The 16,389-nt window shown below is 49.4% G+C and overlaps 1 protein-coding gene across 4 annotated transcripts in view; it reads left to right on the top strand.

Annotated features, from left to right (window-relative positions):
• Positions 1 to 16,389, top strand: part of FAM222B (family with sequence similarity 222 member B) — a 29,245-nt gene that overhangs the window by 3,659 nt on the left and 9,197 nt on the right. Inside the window, exon 1 of one of the 4 annotated variants that reach the window (XM_061604927.1) lies at positions 10,307 to 10,613. The exons of the other annotated variants lie outside the window; for them this stretch is intronic. The gene's annotated coding sequence lies outside the window, so the exon portion shown is untranslated. Of the gene's footprint in view, positions 1 to 10,306; positions 10,614 to 16,389 lie in introns of those variants that run through there. 4 annotated transcript variants of the gene reach the window in all.

The following is a 16,389-nucleotide window of genomic DNA, read 5'->3' on the forward strand; positions in this document are numbered from 1 at the left end:
AGGAACAGGGAGTGGATTGTAGCTCAGTGGTAGAGCCCTTGATTTGCATGCTGAAGGTCCCTGGCTCCTTTGGTTAAAGGATATCGGGTCATAGGAAAGACCCTCTCCACATGAGACCCTCCAGAGCCCCTTCCCAGAGTTGATGAAAGAAGGCTAGGTGGCTAAACAGCCTGCCCCAATATCAGGCAGCTCCCTCTATGTGGCTAGGAAATCTTGCTTTCCGTAAGGATGTGTATGATGCTACAATTTCTTATGAATATTTCTGGGTGGTTTGTAAATTGCTCCGTACCTGGCCATCAGCAAAGCAGGACTCCCAAAGAATATTTTGGATCTTTTAGGGCCCAGCCATGTACAGAAATGAAACCATCTCAGTTCTAGTCCTCTGTCCTCCATGATGGGTTCTTGGCTCCTGAGATGCAGTCCTGTCCAAGAGCATGCTAGCACTATGTACAGCAGCTTTCACCATCCTGGTGCCCCCCCCACCTGTTTTGGACAGCCGTGCTTGCTGGGGCTGATGGGAGGCTGATTGTAGTCCAGAAGAGCTGGAGGACCCCAGGTTGGCAAAGACAGCGTGAGGGATGATTGTGACATTGTCTGCAGCTTGCCTGTCCCTTTCTACATGTGATCTTCAGGGCCCATCTGCACATTTGCTACTCTGGTTCCTCTGCCATTTTTCAGGTGTGCTTGCAATGCGAATAGAGTTTGGCTGTAGAGGGCTGATTGGCTTGGTTTCACACATACACATGCCTGTGTCCCCTCCTGCTGCAGGGTGGGCTGGGAAGGAGAGATGTCTCTAAGTGTGAGGAAGCCCACCAGGCTTCAGTCTGAGGCAGAGTTTTTATTGTTATTAAAAGGAAGACTAACACAGCTTTGATAAACATTTTGGGATGACCTTTGATTTTACGCAAGTAATAAATGGAGGAATGGCTTTGACAAATGTCATGGAGTGGGGAGGAATTTGAGAGGCAGGTGAAATGATTTGATTCCCTTTTCTAACTCCCCCCCAATACCTACAAAAATTTAATTTTTTTTTTCTCGGGTCAAGAAAATTGCTGGAAGCAAAGAAGGTTTTGATAGTGGTCTGTTTCAAATAACCTTCTCCGAATAAGAAATTTATTCTGCTTCTTCCTCTTTTATAGCCTAATCCTAGGCATATTTACTCAGACATAAGTACCACTTAGATGTGATTTTTGTCCTCTGTAAGTACATCGCCCTGAAACCATTGCTGACCTTGAACAACTGAGGACTGTGCTCGTTAAGCTTCCATTAAGCCTTCCTTGTTTTTTTTTCAAAATTGCTTCCAGTTCTTTTGTGCGGAATTTCCATAAAGTATGTCACTTTTTTTAGCCCCTACCTACCCCCCGCCTTTTGCCTCCGTTTTAATCAATATAACAGGAAGCTGGGGTGGTGCCTTGCAGATGTTGGTGGACTACAACTCCCATTAGTCCCTGCTAGCATGGCCCGTGATCAGGGATTATGGGAGTTGTAGTCCAGCAACATCTGGAGGGCCCCATTTAGGCAGGACAGTAGCTTTGTCATAATGTTGACACTCCATGCGTGAGGGGCAGAAGGAGAAGTGGATTATGAGCTCGTGCTCATTAAATAAATCATAATTAAAAGCTTTCTCTTACCTCCACCTACCTGAGAGGAAGTACCATTGAATTCAGTGCAATAAAGTAAAAATACAGGGGAATGTGCTGTAGGGAACCAGATGTAAGCTCGTGGGCCGTCTGCTCTGAATATGTTTACTTGGGAGTAATCCCCAGCGAGTTCAGCATGGCTACTTTTCAAGGGAAGTGTACATTGAACTGCAGCCTTGAGAAGTAAACTTGATTGAACTTGTCAGTATTTATTTCTGCGTAAACATAATAAGGATCAGATTGTGAAAATAAGATTGGATTGCATTTTGTCCAAGTTATCTTGATTAAATCTGAAGTCGTAGGAATCAGCCAGAACTGTGAAATTGACAGCTGAGAACTAAAAGTGATTGTTGCAGGGACAGATTTGGCAAACCTGAGTTATTAAGATGTAAACTGCATTTAAATTTGTTTTGTGTGTGCAGCAGAAGTAGTGGCTTTGATCCACAGAGAATGCATCACTTCACAGCGTTTGTAATTTCAGTAACAAATCTGCTAACTTAAAAAAGTGATTTATCTCTTGTGTACTTAACTTTGCTGTATTAAACCTGTTCTTCCATCTGTGGAATAGGGTTGCTTACAAATGTCATGAAATAAAATGTATGTACTTATGTCCCTGGGCTAAAAAGCAACAAGAACAGAGCAGAGTGACCCTGCTGCATTAGGAAAAGTGTAAATGTGGCCCTCAGAGTTATTTGTGTTTTATTTTCTTTGTTTTCAACATTTATATACCGCTTTCCGGGCCACCATGGTTTTAAAAAAAGAATATAGTATTAACAAAGAATTAAGCAATATATAACACAAGAAGATTGCAACAGAAACACCAGGTGTCACTTTGACAGATGGGGCTACAACTGCCATTAGCCTCCCTGCTGGCTGGCTGGGGCTGATGCCAGTGGCAGTCCGCAACATCAGGAGGGCACCAGGTTGGCAATGGCTGAGTGAGCAAAAGAAAGGTTTCACCTGGTGCTGAAAAGATAATGGAGATGGCGCCAGGCAGGCTATGCCCTGTTTGTGGGCTTCTCAGGGGCACTTTGGGAAATGAGATTCTGGACTCGGTGGCCCGTGCTTTGATTCAGAAGGGTGGTTCTTGGAGAGTCTTGATATAAGGCCCATTTCTTCATTGGTGGGAGTAACAAGAGGCGCCATTTCAGACTTGGTCCAGGGGCCTTTTGGCTGTAGAATGGGCAGCCTGTGGGCAGCAGCTCAAGCAGGGTGTTCCAGCCCACCTGTGTCCAGGCTCTGCCTGGTGGGACGCAAGTCCTTCTCTTTGTTCCGTAGCATTCTCTCTTTGGAGGCTTGGGAGTAGGGTTGTGCCTTTCACTTCATTGGTTTACTGGTTGGGGTTTCAATGGACGTGTTGGTTGCTTTGGGACCTTGCCTCGCACCTTCTGTGATTCCATTAAAGGCAGAGCCAGGGTCCTGTCAGTGAGGCATCTTGCTAAAGAGAAAAGGACTTCTTGGCCTGGTCCAAAGTGGTACAGAAATGGCGGCATTGGAGTCCCAGCTCCTGCTGTTGCACAGTAGAGGCTGCATTTATGATTGACCCTCGCACCAGCTTATTCTCGAGTCAGAACATGGGCTGGAGGGGCAGGGGTGGGGGAAAATGTCAGTTGTTAGGGGCAAATGCAGCAGTTCTATGTTCCCATACTGAGACATCTGAATAGGTCTTTGACTGCTTTTTATTTTTTTATTTTGGGTGGGGGATTTTTTAATTGAATAAATTTAATGTAACAATAACGCAAGGCAACCCCCACCCACCCCAAAACTCCACGATATGTACAGCAAATACAGTTCCCAATGATTACAGTAAGAGACCAAAAACAAGTTTATGCACTACCCAAAATCTCTTTGGAATTATATCTAACCAAAAAGATTTTTGTGACGATGGGGGCAATATCATTTGTCTTTCTATACCATATATAACATAAAAGGATACCAAACATCTTCAAAAGTTTCTTTTACCTTTGCCCCTCTTAATGACCGATTCCTCTCAGCTAACTTTTCTGTTAATGCTAAAGGTCACACTTTTCCCCACCAAGCTGCCATGGCATAGGGAGTTGAGTATTTCCAATTATGTGCTCCCTCAACCTCAGCAGCTGCTAACACAAATAACATGAGTTTTTAATGGGTAAGAAGCTCATTTGGAAATACAGAGATAAGGCAAACCCTGGGTGCACTGGAATGAATTGAAGTACAATTGAGGAGATCTCCTGAAACACCTGTTGCCAAAAGGTTTGGACCTCAGGACACAACCACCACATGTGAAAGGAACTCCAAAGCAGCTCACATCCCCTCCATCAGATAACAGAAGCATTAATCCAGTGGAATTTGACAGGTGTACGATACCACCTGTAAACCAGTTTAAGCATCGTTTCTCGCAGTCTGGCAGAGACAGTTTTCAGGGGAGGTTTACTCCACATAGCATTCCATGCTCCTTCTGAGATTTCCATCCCAAGATCTGCCTCCTAGACTTCCTGTTGGGTAGTGAGTGTCCCCCCTCTCTTAAAAGCAAAGGTGCATTACGGCATAGAGATCACCCCCTTCAGGCGGCCACTTTGCATACAGAGTTTTTCAAACTGAGTTAAACCTTAAACAGAGCCACACACACGTAAATGCTTTCAACAAAACATGCCTGTTTACCTGGCTTGAAACCACCCTAAAGGAGTGGGATGCAAAGCAGCCTGCAGTTGGGCTTCTGTGAGTGGAATTCCATTAGTAACAGTTGCTTTTTAGTTCTCTGAACTTACTGGCTACCTGCCTTGAGGGCTGCTTTGGCTGAGGTGACCTTAGAGAGGTTCAGTACATAATGTCTTAACCAGAAATGCCTTCCACTTTAAGCTGGCTGGCTAAGCTTTGCAAACATTTAGGTTTTCCATCCAAAGGATGGGAGAGAAAGTTCTGCACGGCCGCTTGTCCAGAGATAAAAGTTGGTCCTGCTGGCGCGCTCTGCCCCCAGTGAACACTTCTTTTCCAGGTTGGCCCCATTTGTGTGTTGCAGAGTATTCTGGGGCTTGTTGTAGGGCAGCCTCAGCCACGCTGGTGGCCTCTAGACGTGTTGGACTGCGACTCCCATCAATCTCAGCCAGCACATGCTGGGAAGTTGCCGTGCAAAACATCTGGAGGCCACCAGATGGACAAAGACTGTTCCGGAACACTGACAATGGGTTTCGTTCACTACTGGGCCTCACTGGATCCATGGGAGCTGAAAGTGTGGCTTAGAACTCACATGCTACTCCTCTAGAGGCCTCTGCACATTGCAGAGGAAGATGGGTGGCTGGCTTGTGGGGCAGCTTCTCCTCCGCACCCTACTGGGGAAACCCCTGCTAAGTTCCCAAGGGTTTCTCCTGAGCACATTGTGCAAACGTGCACCCTAAGGTGAGCTTTCCTAACCTGGTGCCCTCCAGCTGCTGTCAGACTTCAACTCTCGTCAGCCCCAGTTGGCATGGCCAAATGGTGGGGAATGATGGGAAGAGGGTGGTAATGACACATCTGGAGGGTTGGGGAAAGGTTGCCCAAGCGTCGGCCTTTCTTGGCTTCTGCCTCCTTGGCGTCAGCATAGCGGTGGCTGTTGATTCTTAAAAGTTGACCCTGAAGAGTCTCGTGACAAGGGAAGGGCTGTATCGCCTCTCAGGGTTGACCTCCAGCAGCAGCATAATCAATTCTCTTTGACGTGGGAGAGGGGAAGGGAAGTGTGTTAATGCTCCATGCAGTGTGTGTTAACGGAAGCTCAATCTTCGATCTGAAGGAGCTCGTGATCTCGGCCACAACACAGAAAGGCTTTCTGTGTTTCCTTGTTCTCCCCCCCCACACACACGTGATTCACGAAATTCCTGCTAATGGAGGGTTTGCAAATGTTTTCCTCCTCCCCCCTCTACTTCTGTGCCTTCCTGGGACAGTGAGTGGGTGCCCCCCATTCCACAGCCAAGCTCCCTTTCCATGGCCTGTTAACTGTATTGCTGGTGTCCCTTGTTGTGGGTTTGTGCAGATAGACCCTCCTTTCTTCTCTGGTCTAAATAATCTTGGGCATGGATGCTTGTCTGAGGCCCTCTTATCTCGACCAGTTTGCCAAATATTTCTCTCTCTCTCAAAGGAGAATTGGAGTGGCAAGGTGACGCTGAGCGAAGTGACTCTTGGGCCAAGCCTTAAGACATAACACTGCCCATCCCCTTATCTGTAATTAAGGAAACAGGCTGTGATACTTGCTCATAATGAAAATACTTACATTCTACTTCTGCAAGGCGTGTGGAAGGGCTGTTGGAGAGAGCAGTGTTGTGTTCATATCCTGCTTAGGGACTTCCCTTTGGGGCATCTGGCTGGCCACTGTGAGAACAGAGTGCTGGACTAGATGGGCCTTCTTTGGCCTGACCCAGCTGCAGCTGGGCTCTTCCGAGAACACTGAAGCGCTACCACTTCTGCAAGTCCTTAGACTCCCAAGAGTTTTCCAGGCAGCCTGCTTTCAACTTCAGGCGTGCCTTCAAAACCGTAAGGGCCAGAGACTTGGCTTTTCATTTTTAAAGGAAAGCTAAGATTTCCTAGGATTCTGGTCTGTACACCAGTTCATTCTGTCTTAGCACAGTGTGCTCGTGACAGTTCAGATTCCGTACAAATTAAGTACCAGGGAACTCAGAAATGGCAAAGGGGCCTCTTTTTTTGGGGGGGGGTGCCTCTAAATAGCTTGTGTTTTTGCCATTTTCAGGGCTGTTCCTTTTCCAGGAGCTAGCTTGGGTTGAGGCTCTGGGCGGCTCCTGTTACAGCAGCAGAGTGTAATAAGCTGGAGACAGTCTTGGGTGATCCCTCCTCAGAAGGGAGAGCTGTGGAAAATTGGAAATGTTTGACAAAGCCTCATTAATCTAAACTGATTTGATCTATGTTGATTTCTGTTGAGACTGTGACTCAGAATGGGGAGGGTTGCGTGGCTTAGATAAGAGAAACTAAGGGAGGAATGCACCAGAGGGATGAAGACAGTTGCACTTGGGTAAATTTGTCCTTGGGCTCCTGTGATGTTGGAGGGACATTGTCTTTTAAAAATCTGATATAACCGGATTAAATTCTGATTCTGCAAGGCAAATGTTTTAAAAACACAATGGTGTGTGCAGCCTCCGGAAGGATCTGCCTGCACTTTGTTGTTTTAGACTTTGCTCTTGCATAGCTGTTAGGCTCTTCTCCTGTGTGGTGGGGCAAGGTAACGACTGCCTGCCAGCAGGCAGAGCAGAGCTCAGGCCCTTGCGCAACCATCAAAGCTGGTTTGGTTGGTGCCTTGGGCAAGCTGATGTCTCTTGGCCTGGCCTACCTCCTAAGGTGGTTGTGAGGTTAAATGGAATCAGCCCAAGTGAGCTGCCTTGGAAGCAGGGCCAGGGAATGTGTGTTCAGTGATCACTCCAGGTGACTGTGAAATGTGAAAGGGTCAACTTGCCGGCACATTTAATTAGCTTGCAGGATTAAGTTTTGGCACTTGAAAATTGGAAGCCAAAACTAGCGGAAGGGCAATCGTTCCAGCTCTGATCTCTTTAAAAATAAAACAAATAAATAGGCGTCAGTAAGAGCCTGCACATGTTTTTGGAGCAGACATCCCGGCTGAAGTGTTGAATGACGTTTGCAGTTGAACTCCAACATGTTGCTAAATTTGGAGCCATGTGAGCGAAGGTAGAAGCAGGTGAGATGGGGTTGCGTGTGATCAGGTGGCTATGCATAGCCCTCCAGTCCGGCTCCTAGAAACACACCTCTTCCTTAGCTGGCTGTGAGAACAGTTTAAAATATTTTGGTGTTCTCCTTTTTCCCTTCCCCCTGCCATCTTCACTTCACAGCTGAGATGACAAATTCAGCTCCCTTGAAACAAAGTCTGCCAGAATGGACATGGAGGTTATCCTCCGTGCAATTTGTAAGCTCACTCTTCTTAACTCTAGACCCAGTGCTGAGTATGGTTAGATTTGTCTTCCCTTTGCTGACCCCTGCCATCCTGGGCGCTTCACCCTTTTATGGCTTCAGGGGACCTTGTGTGTACATGCACCCTGTTCCTACCAGGAGTGCCTGTCTTTTCCGAGGGGACTCTGTATTGAGAAACAGGGTGGTGCAGTGGTTAACCGTACTGGACTAGGGTAAGTGTGGGGAACCTGTGGCCCTCCATATGTTGCTGAACTACAACTCCCATCAGCCCTAGCAAGCATGGCTGATGGCCAGGGATGATGGGAGTTGTGGTTCAGCAACACCTGGAGGGTGAAAGGTTCCCCTTACCTGGCCTAGGACCTGGGAGGCCAGGGCTCAAAATCCTCACTTTGCCACAAAGTTCACTTGCTAACCTTGGGCCAGGCACCATCTCTCAATCTAACCTACTTCACAGGGTTGCTATGAGAATAAAAGGGGGACTGGTAGAACTGCACATGGTACATTGCGCTCCTCGGAGGAAAGGTGGGATATCAATATAATGGATAAACATTGCTGTCAACGTTGTGAAGAATGGGCCACAGCTTGAGTTTCAGTGAGCATAGCAGCTGCAGTTTTTCACTGATACAGAATTTAAAGTGGGTATATGAGGATGGAAAATAGAGAAGGATCTGTCTTGGTAGGCACAGGTGCTCTAGGCTAGCACTGCTATCCCTTCGAAACTACAACTTTTATCGTCTTCTGATTCCAGCAGAACTGGAATTGTTAAAGAAGCTTAGAAGAGGCTTGTTAGGAGCCATTTTTCCTGGGCCCCTGGAGCAAGGAAAAATCTCCTCTAAGCAACCTGTTGGAAATCTGGTTTTGTGAAATTTGGAGTTGGTACTTCTTCTTTTTCCTCTAAGGCAGCCTTCACCAACCTGGTGCCCTCCTGGCTGGGACTGATGGGAGCTGTAGTCACAAACATCTGGAGATCACCCAGGCTGGCAAAGATGGTGATTGCCAATACATCACAAATGATTACTTACAGGCAGGCTAGTAAGAACTTACGTGGCTAGTCGCTATTGTGGACATATCAGCAAGACTGACTTTTAAAGGGTCTTGACTTTTGTGAAGCTTCCCTTCTTTAGTCTCCTGGCCACAATTCCACTCGCCACAGGTAATCAGGCAAATCTTGTATTACATAAAACTGTATGGCATGGTATGGCTGAGTTTTGCAACTCCTCCCAGCCCCGGTAGTCAACACGGCCTGTGATCAGTGGTGATGGGACTCCAGCCACATCTGAAGGGCCACAGGTTGTATGTCTCCCCCCACCCCCAGCCACTGAAGAATCTTAACTTGCAGACAAGATGGGGACAAAGTGATTATTCAGACTCCCATCTCTAGTGTCCACGGGAGAAACTACATCTCATTGCAGCCTGTTCAGGGCTCTCTGGTCGGTCTTCATCAATGGTTTGGGGTTTGGGGGGAGGAAGGGGTGCATCAAACTTGCTCTTCTATGTAAAAGGAAGGCTTAAAGGGCCTTCAGTTATTCAGCTGTTTCTCTCCTTGCCAGTGCTGCCTTGCCCCACATTGTTGAACTTGCAAGGATTTTTACAGACTGGGCCCCTAGCAGAGCAGCCTTCCCCAAGCTGGTGCCCTCCAGATGTTGTTGGCCTGACTCTCGCCAGCCCCTGCCAGCAGGGATGCGACAAAGCAGTGTGCAGCTGTTAACCTGATGGGTGAAATCCTGTCCTGCCTTCCTGGTGACAACCTGGAAATAGGAGTTTGTTTTCACAAATATGCAAGCTTTGGCCCAAGAGTGTGTGAGGGCTCTTGGTAAAGTGCAGTTCTGCGACTCTTAGTTTGGGCTCTCTGTTTGTACACCCTCATTCCCCATAGGCGCAGGAAAGCAGTTCTGGTTGTGGAGTTCAGGAGTTCAGTTTCCCCAGAACCTTGGCTGCTTTGTGAAATCACAGATGCTGGAGGGGTGGCTGAATAATAGGATTGCCAGTAATCAGGATTGTGCCTCATCTGCGTAGTTTATGCAAGGTTGCATCATTTGCATTGCCTGGATTGAATCGATGCAGATTGCTCTGCGAAGCAGGATGGAGCCACAGAAGGCAATTTCCTGCTCTGCACGAGGTAGCGGAGGATGTCGGGGAAAGGAGATGGCTTTGATCCACCCAACTCTCCTTGCAAGTCATTTAATTTCCCCTGGGTTTCCAGTCTTCTGTGTGGGTTGGGATCTAATCTTGAAACATGGCGATGTGAGTGGTTAGAGCAGGGGCAGCCAACACGGTTGCTTCAGATACCCACTCTGCCAAGTGAGGTTGGGCCAGTCACTGTCTCTCAGCCTAACCTACCTCACAGAGGGGTTGAGAAGATGAGGAAGAACCATGCATACCACCCTGACTTCCTTGGAGGAAGGAGGATGATAATGTTGATGATGACAATAATGGCATAATCCCGTTGGACATTCGGGTGCATGCAAGTAGTAATAAGTGTGTTGCAGTGATTTTGAGAGTAGCGGTGGCTGTGCCGTTTAAAAGATCATCCTTCCTTGACCCTCAAAGTCATGTTAACATTTGAGGCCTCCAGAATGTTGCGCTTTACACCCATCTGGACACAACTGCATAATTAAGGGCATAATGTATGCACAATTAGGCCTCGGAGTTGCTGTCACCAGGCACACTCCTCCCTGCTCCGCCCCCTGCCTCGCTTGCTGGGAAGGAGCAATGGCCTAAAAAGCATTGCTCAGGCAGCAGCAGCGGTGGCAGCTTAGCCAAGTAATGTCAAGGGCAACAAACAGAGAAGCCGCAGGAGTTTTTCAGGCACTTCGGTAAATATTAATTAAGGCAATTCATAGTCCGTTCCAGATAGCAATGCTCAGAGGCTCTGGAGACCCCCCGGCAGAAGGCTGCTTACAGTGACTGCCATGCTTAATGCCGCAAAACCTTGATGGAGAAAGGGAAAAGGACAAGGTGCCGCTTCTCTATGGGACAGCGTCAGCTTTTGAGTTGCACAAAATGCACTTTTCAAGATATTCTTAATGGCCTCACATTTTCTGTGTGAGCTGCTGTTGCGATGAGAGCAAAGACTCATGCAGAAGCACGGTGAGTGGATTCCTCTGAGGGCAGGTAATTTTGTTGCCTCACTGAGATGTGGCTGTGTGGGCTGCTGGGAGTTGAAATCCACCAACATCTGGTTCAGCACCTGTCTTGACAGAGATGGGGAAGAGAGGCTTACCCCCGTCCCCTTGCTGAGGAGGAGGAAGGCTAGCATACTGGATCATCCAGAGATGCAGCGAGCAGCCTCCTCAGTGAGTGAGAAGAGCCAGACCTCTGACGTCTCCACTGGAGCACACTGTGTTTGGAATTACTTACTGGAGGGGTTAGGTGATACCTTTTTCCCCACTCTCAAAAGGATGTAACCCCCCCCCCCACCATTTTGCTAGATCAGGGGTTGAGAGAAAGGGACCCTAGCAAGGAATTCAGGCACCTTTCTCTGCCCATGGAAGGTGGGAAGTAGTGGTCTTTGTTAAGCATTGCAGAGAGAGCGCAGCCTTGCCGCTTCCGGGGCTGCACAGAAGAGTTGCCTCCCCCCCCCCGTTCAGGCAGGCCCCAGGCCCCTGCCTGCTTTGAAGCTGCGTGTCCTTTCCTCAGGAGTCTTGCATCATGATGATCATCAATTTTCGCTCCTGTAATAGGAAGTCGGGTAATTGCTTTGTGCCGTCGCCCTGCTGCGTTTGGGGAAACCTGTTGCCCTTGTGCTGTCAGGCTACCACAAACAGCAGCAGTAGCGCTAGTGCCCCCCCCCTTTTAAACCAAATGTACTTGACTGTTTGGAGACGCAGGTGGAGGTGCCTACAGATGCACCCGAGTTGTTGCTAAGTGCCAGGAGGAGGGACTCTTAGCCCTGGCTGGCTTGTTGGCAACCCCATACCTTCTGACTCTAAAACTGAAGGGGCCCTTTACACCTTTGCTGTGTTTCCAACCACCTGGAACGTGATGGCGCTGTTGTGTCAGGGAGTGTTTTTTAAATCATGGCTGGGAAAGGAGGGGGCCAGGAGGAACAAGGTTGCCCCCTGCGTCTTAGTGCATTTTTGATGGCCATATCAGAAAAGCTGGGTCTGTGTGGCCGTTGGGGTGGTGGTTGCAGGGGAGGGGGGACATTTGAGGTACAGAAAGGCATTCATTAGGGCTAAGCTTGCTCCCCCGCCACAGATATAAAGCTATAGTCTTTGAGCATGTTGAGCACTCGATGAAACGAGATCACACAGATTTCTAAATCTGTTTATGAAAGGAGAAGGTGGAAGTGACCATCTTGTCTGGTTTCCCAATAAAGAGGATCTGGAATAGCCCCCTCCTGGGCTCCGGGCTAGTTTCTGACCTCTGGGGTTGTCATTGGCAGCTAGACAAATGGCTTCTCAGGTCAGTTTAATCCTTGAGATGTACACTGGCAGGCCTGCTGCTCCCTGCGAAGAAGGCTCCACTGGGATTGCGGACTTCCCGTTGTTGCCAGCCGTTCTTTTATTTTTGCTGGCAGAGCAACTTAGGTTAATGGGCCAGTTTGGAGGAGTAGGGGGCTGGGGAGCTGAGAATGCCCAGTGCCCCACTTTCAAAACCCTGGTGGCATTGTCTTGCTGCCATTTCCTAAGTTAGAAATCTGCCGATTAATTCAGGAAATGGCCTTCAGTCCATGGGCCTATCTTCCCCCTCCCTCACATCCCCATCAGAATCCCAGCCCTCAGAGTGGGGCAGTAAACTCCTGGGCAGCAGGCCCTGACAGAAACGAGGCTCTCAACATCCTTCCTGTCATTCGCCGCCAGGGCAAGGGAAGGAGGGGGAGCCCCGGAGAAGATCCTGCAGTGTATCCTCAGCCCGTAAGCAGTGTGCTCCTCTTCAGGGCTCCAGCCTCGTCGTCCTGTTTGGGGCTTTGCAGGGGCCACCTTCCTCCCCTGTCCTGAAGCCTTCCCCTCTGCGTTATATATGCTACAGGGCTCAGGTTCAGGGTCTGCATAACCTGGGTGCTAGATTGCTATATCACTATTTTAATTTTATTACACTGATAGCCCACCTTGTCTTCCAACGAGCTTGAGGTGGCATACAAACAGCTTTCCCAGCCCCACTCCAAAGGCTCCATCAGCCCCGCTTCTTCCCTCTCTCCCTCTATTTTCCTTTCTTTGTTTTTGCCCTGACAGTTGGTGCGAAGCTCCTCCCAGCTATAGACTTAATTTCTAGACTCTTTGCCATCTGCCAGCCTTCTGAATCCTTTAGGCCTCTTTTTGCTACCTCTGTCTTTCTCTCTCCCACACGGCACAGGTGAGAGCTGCCCACAGAATACAACGGAGAGGTTAACATAGTTGTGATTTGGCAGCAGCATGTCCTGTCTTCCATGCCCCCACCCCAAGAAAAAAAAAACCCCAAATGTAGGAGCAAAGACTAGAATTCAATGGGAACCCAGAAACTCCCTCTCCAGATAATGAGATGAGTTGATCTAGGGTGTTCTTAGGTCTATGCCCTTAACAGTCCATAGGTCCTGGAAGATCACAGGGGTGCTCAGGTGTTGTTGTTTTAGAATCGTCTTTTAATTCACCAACTTGTATCGTGTGTCCCCCCCCCTGAGTTTGCAGAAACCACTGCCTTGTTTTGGGTGGCCCTATTTTGCTTCCAAACTAAGAGGCTACTCAGCCGCCCAAGTCGGCTCTTGGAAGATGTGATTATCTGCAAAAGAGAGAGAGGCTTGTGCGCCTTGCTGCTCCAGAAGGCTTGTCCCCTGCACCAGAGAGCTTATGGGAGACAGGAAGCAAAGGGTAATGTGCATAGGGAGGAGAGATGGCAGGAGAATAGGGGGTGGCATCCTGTATATAACTTGCCCCTAGGGCACTTCCCTGGGAATGGCAGCTGTTCACCAGGGCAAAGGACCAGGCAGAATGACTCAGTCTAGCCTGCTTAAACATGCCGTCTGCTCCTAGCACTGTTATTTCAAACCCTTTCAGGAGCATCTGCAAATCAGAAGCCAGTTTCTGCATAAATTGGCTCCATTCTGGTGAGGCAATTTTGCTGACTTACGAACATCCAGAGTTTCTACTGTAATCCTTCTCTCCCTCTCCCACCACCCCAGTCACTCAAGAGCTTTCTGCATGCATCAGCTGTAAGAACCAACCCGGGGGGGGGGGGGTTGGAGGGCTTTGGTGTTACAGTGACTCCCAATCCTTCTCTCCTTTATTCCCGAACCAAGGCTCCAAATGGAAATCATTCCAAAACATACATATTTGTTGCTTGCCTGCAGATCTCATTCATTTGCAGTCAGGTGGGGACAGCTGGCCAGTTAGTGGAGTAAAACCCGATTTCCTGTGCCAGTAAAGTTGGCACCTTGAGTTTTTCCTGGATCTGATGGGTAGCCAGCCAGGCAGTCATCTGTGTGGTTGTTGAAAAAGGCCCAGGTAATGATTGACTGCTCTCAGCTGCCACACAGGTTGGGGACTGGGATTAGATTCCCCACTATCGAAAACTTTTTTTCCTTGAGAGTTTTCCTTTGGCAAGAGGGGTGGTGTGAGTGTGCATTAGAGACAGAGCCAAGTAAGTCTTCAGAGCTGAGCTAATAAATTGCTTTTCATTAATGGGGTAGGGAGCGCCAAGGACCTGAGACTGGCTTTCTCTCTTTTTTTAAATCCATCACAGAGTTATCAATTGTACAGGTGCAAGTTGGCAAGGATAGGAGAGGCAGCCTTTTCTGTCATCTCCATGGGAGCAGGTCTGTGGGTCCAGCAGCTTCATCTGGAAGCAAGTACCTGAGCCAGTGCCTGTTGCAGGCCATGATAGAGTCCTTGCCCTCTTGGCTGGGCTGCCTTGTGCCTTCCAAGAGAGTGTGGTCTTCCATGGGAGGAAGAGAGCTTCTGTTTTCAGCCTCCCATGAATTGTGCTTCTTTGATTTGCAAACAACCACGGGCAGAACTGGGCACTTGCTGTGACATGCAGTGTTTGGGGGCGGGGGGTAATGGGAGACAATGCAAACATACTTTTTTAAAAAAATCTTTCATACTAGCTTGCAAACAGCCACTCTGCTGGTTGTCTGTGGCCTGTAAGGATCTCCTTTTGTGACCTGAAAAAAAGAGTGCTTCCCCTTTCAGGCTGCTGGTGTGCCCCAAACAGTTGTGTGTAGACAGGTGAGCTAGTGGCTTTGTTGGACGCAACTTGCAAAGCTGTTGCCTTTGTGGAAAAGGCCACGGAGGGCTCAGGAGGACTCCTGGTGGCTGGCAAGAGGGAGAAGTCACTGGTCTGTGTGGCTCTCTCTCTCTTACCTGCGCCCCACCTCGTCAAGCGCAGGGACAGCAGGCTGAATTGGACAAACCAAGAAGCATCATCCATCCTGCAGAATCCACCTCTGGCAAGTTGTGCCCGGGTGAAACATTCCTGAGGTTGACGAAAAGTACAATTGGCGTGGACAGCATGTGGCGGGCGACCTCCTCTCGCACTAGATGTTGCATGGGTTCTGGGATCAGCCACTGTACTTACCTGTTTAGGTGCCCATGGAATTGGGTCAGTTCTGCCTCTCCCCACACCCCGAGTGGTTCGGAATCCTGTGCAAACTCTTTGGCTGGGGCAGTCGCATAGGAAGGGCAGAGTGGGATTAATCATTAAAAAATGAAAAGCCAGGGCTCAAGTAGGGGTGGGGAGCTGTTTTCTGGTCCGCTGGTTAGCAGAAATGCCATGTGCAGGCAGGGCATGCGGCCAGAGCCTTGCCCCCTGCCCCCTCCTAGCCACCTGCACACAGATTCCGCATGAGAAGGTCCTAATGTTGCGTTCTGCACTCCTCAGAGAGCCCGGGGTGGGTGGGGGGAGCAATCAAGGTTTCCTCCTCGACAGATTGCCCTGTTTTTAGCATTGGCCGGCTCCACCACCTCCGCCACTGCTTTCTCTCCTCGCCTAAGACCCTTCCACGATAAGGGGGCTGGTGCTTGGGCTGCTTCTCTGCTGCTTCCGGCCTAGACTGGACTTGGCTGTCTTCTAAGAGGGTGGCTCCCCAACTGTATTGCGGGAACGGCAGGGCACCGTTGAAACTTGCCAGAGAGAACCTGCAACGTGGACAAGCATTTCGAAAACACAGCTGAGGCCCAGGAGCTCTAGGATGGCAGGCAGAGGCTGCTCTGTGCTGGGCGACGACAAGCCCCTGGCCGGCTGTCTTTCTGGGCTCAGGGAGCAACCAGTCCCAGCCACCCCTCTGACTTGCCACAGTTTGCTTTCGGTGCAGGGTGTGGATGTGACCTTGACCCCTGAAGTCCTCCCCTTGAACATTGGCTGCACTTGTGCCCATTCATCTCCCAATTCATTCCCCCTATCCCTCCTTTTTCTTCTTTGTTCTCCCCAGCTGCCAAAATGTAGATTGCATGTTCCCTGAGGCAGAGACCTGCGTGCCTTAACTGTAAAGTGCAGCGTTCCCTGTTCACAGCCGTGAGCAACAGGTGGAGTGCACGCGATGGCTAGGAAAGGGAGCTATCTTGCCCTGACAGACTCGGCTTACCCCCACAGCTGGGTCGTGGTCATTTTTGAACAGCTCTGCGTCCGGCGTGCTGGCAAGAGCTGGCGCTACCAGTCACAGCATCACTCGCATTAGTTCAGTTATGTCCCGTTAACTTCTGTTGCCAATAGCTGTTGCAATTCCTCCCTCCTCCTTCCCTCCCCACCCCAGCCCTCTGGCTGCCCAAGCCCTAACCCCACTTTAGGGACTTTAGAGTGCCAGGAAGTGTTTGTGGGAGGGCCGTAGCTCAGTGGCAGAGCCCCTGCTTTGCATGCAGAAGGCCCCAGCTTCGATCCTCAATGGCATCTCTCGGTCGGGCTGGGAGAGACTCCCTGCCTGAAACCCTGGAGAGCTGCTGCCAGTCAGTGC

This window comes from Rhineura floridana, chromosome 21 (assembly GCF_030035675.1).
Source record: "Rhineura floridana isolate rRhiFlo1 chromosome 21, rRhiFlo1.hap2, whole genome shotgun sequence".
Taxonomy (NCBI): Eukaryota; Metazoa; Chordata; class Lepidosauria; order Squamata; family Rhineuridae; genus Rhineura; species Rhineura floridana.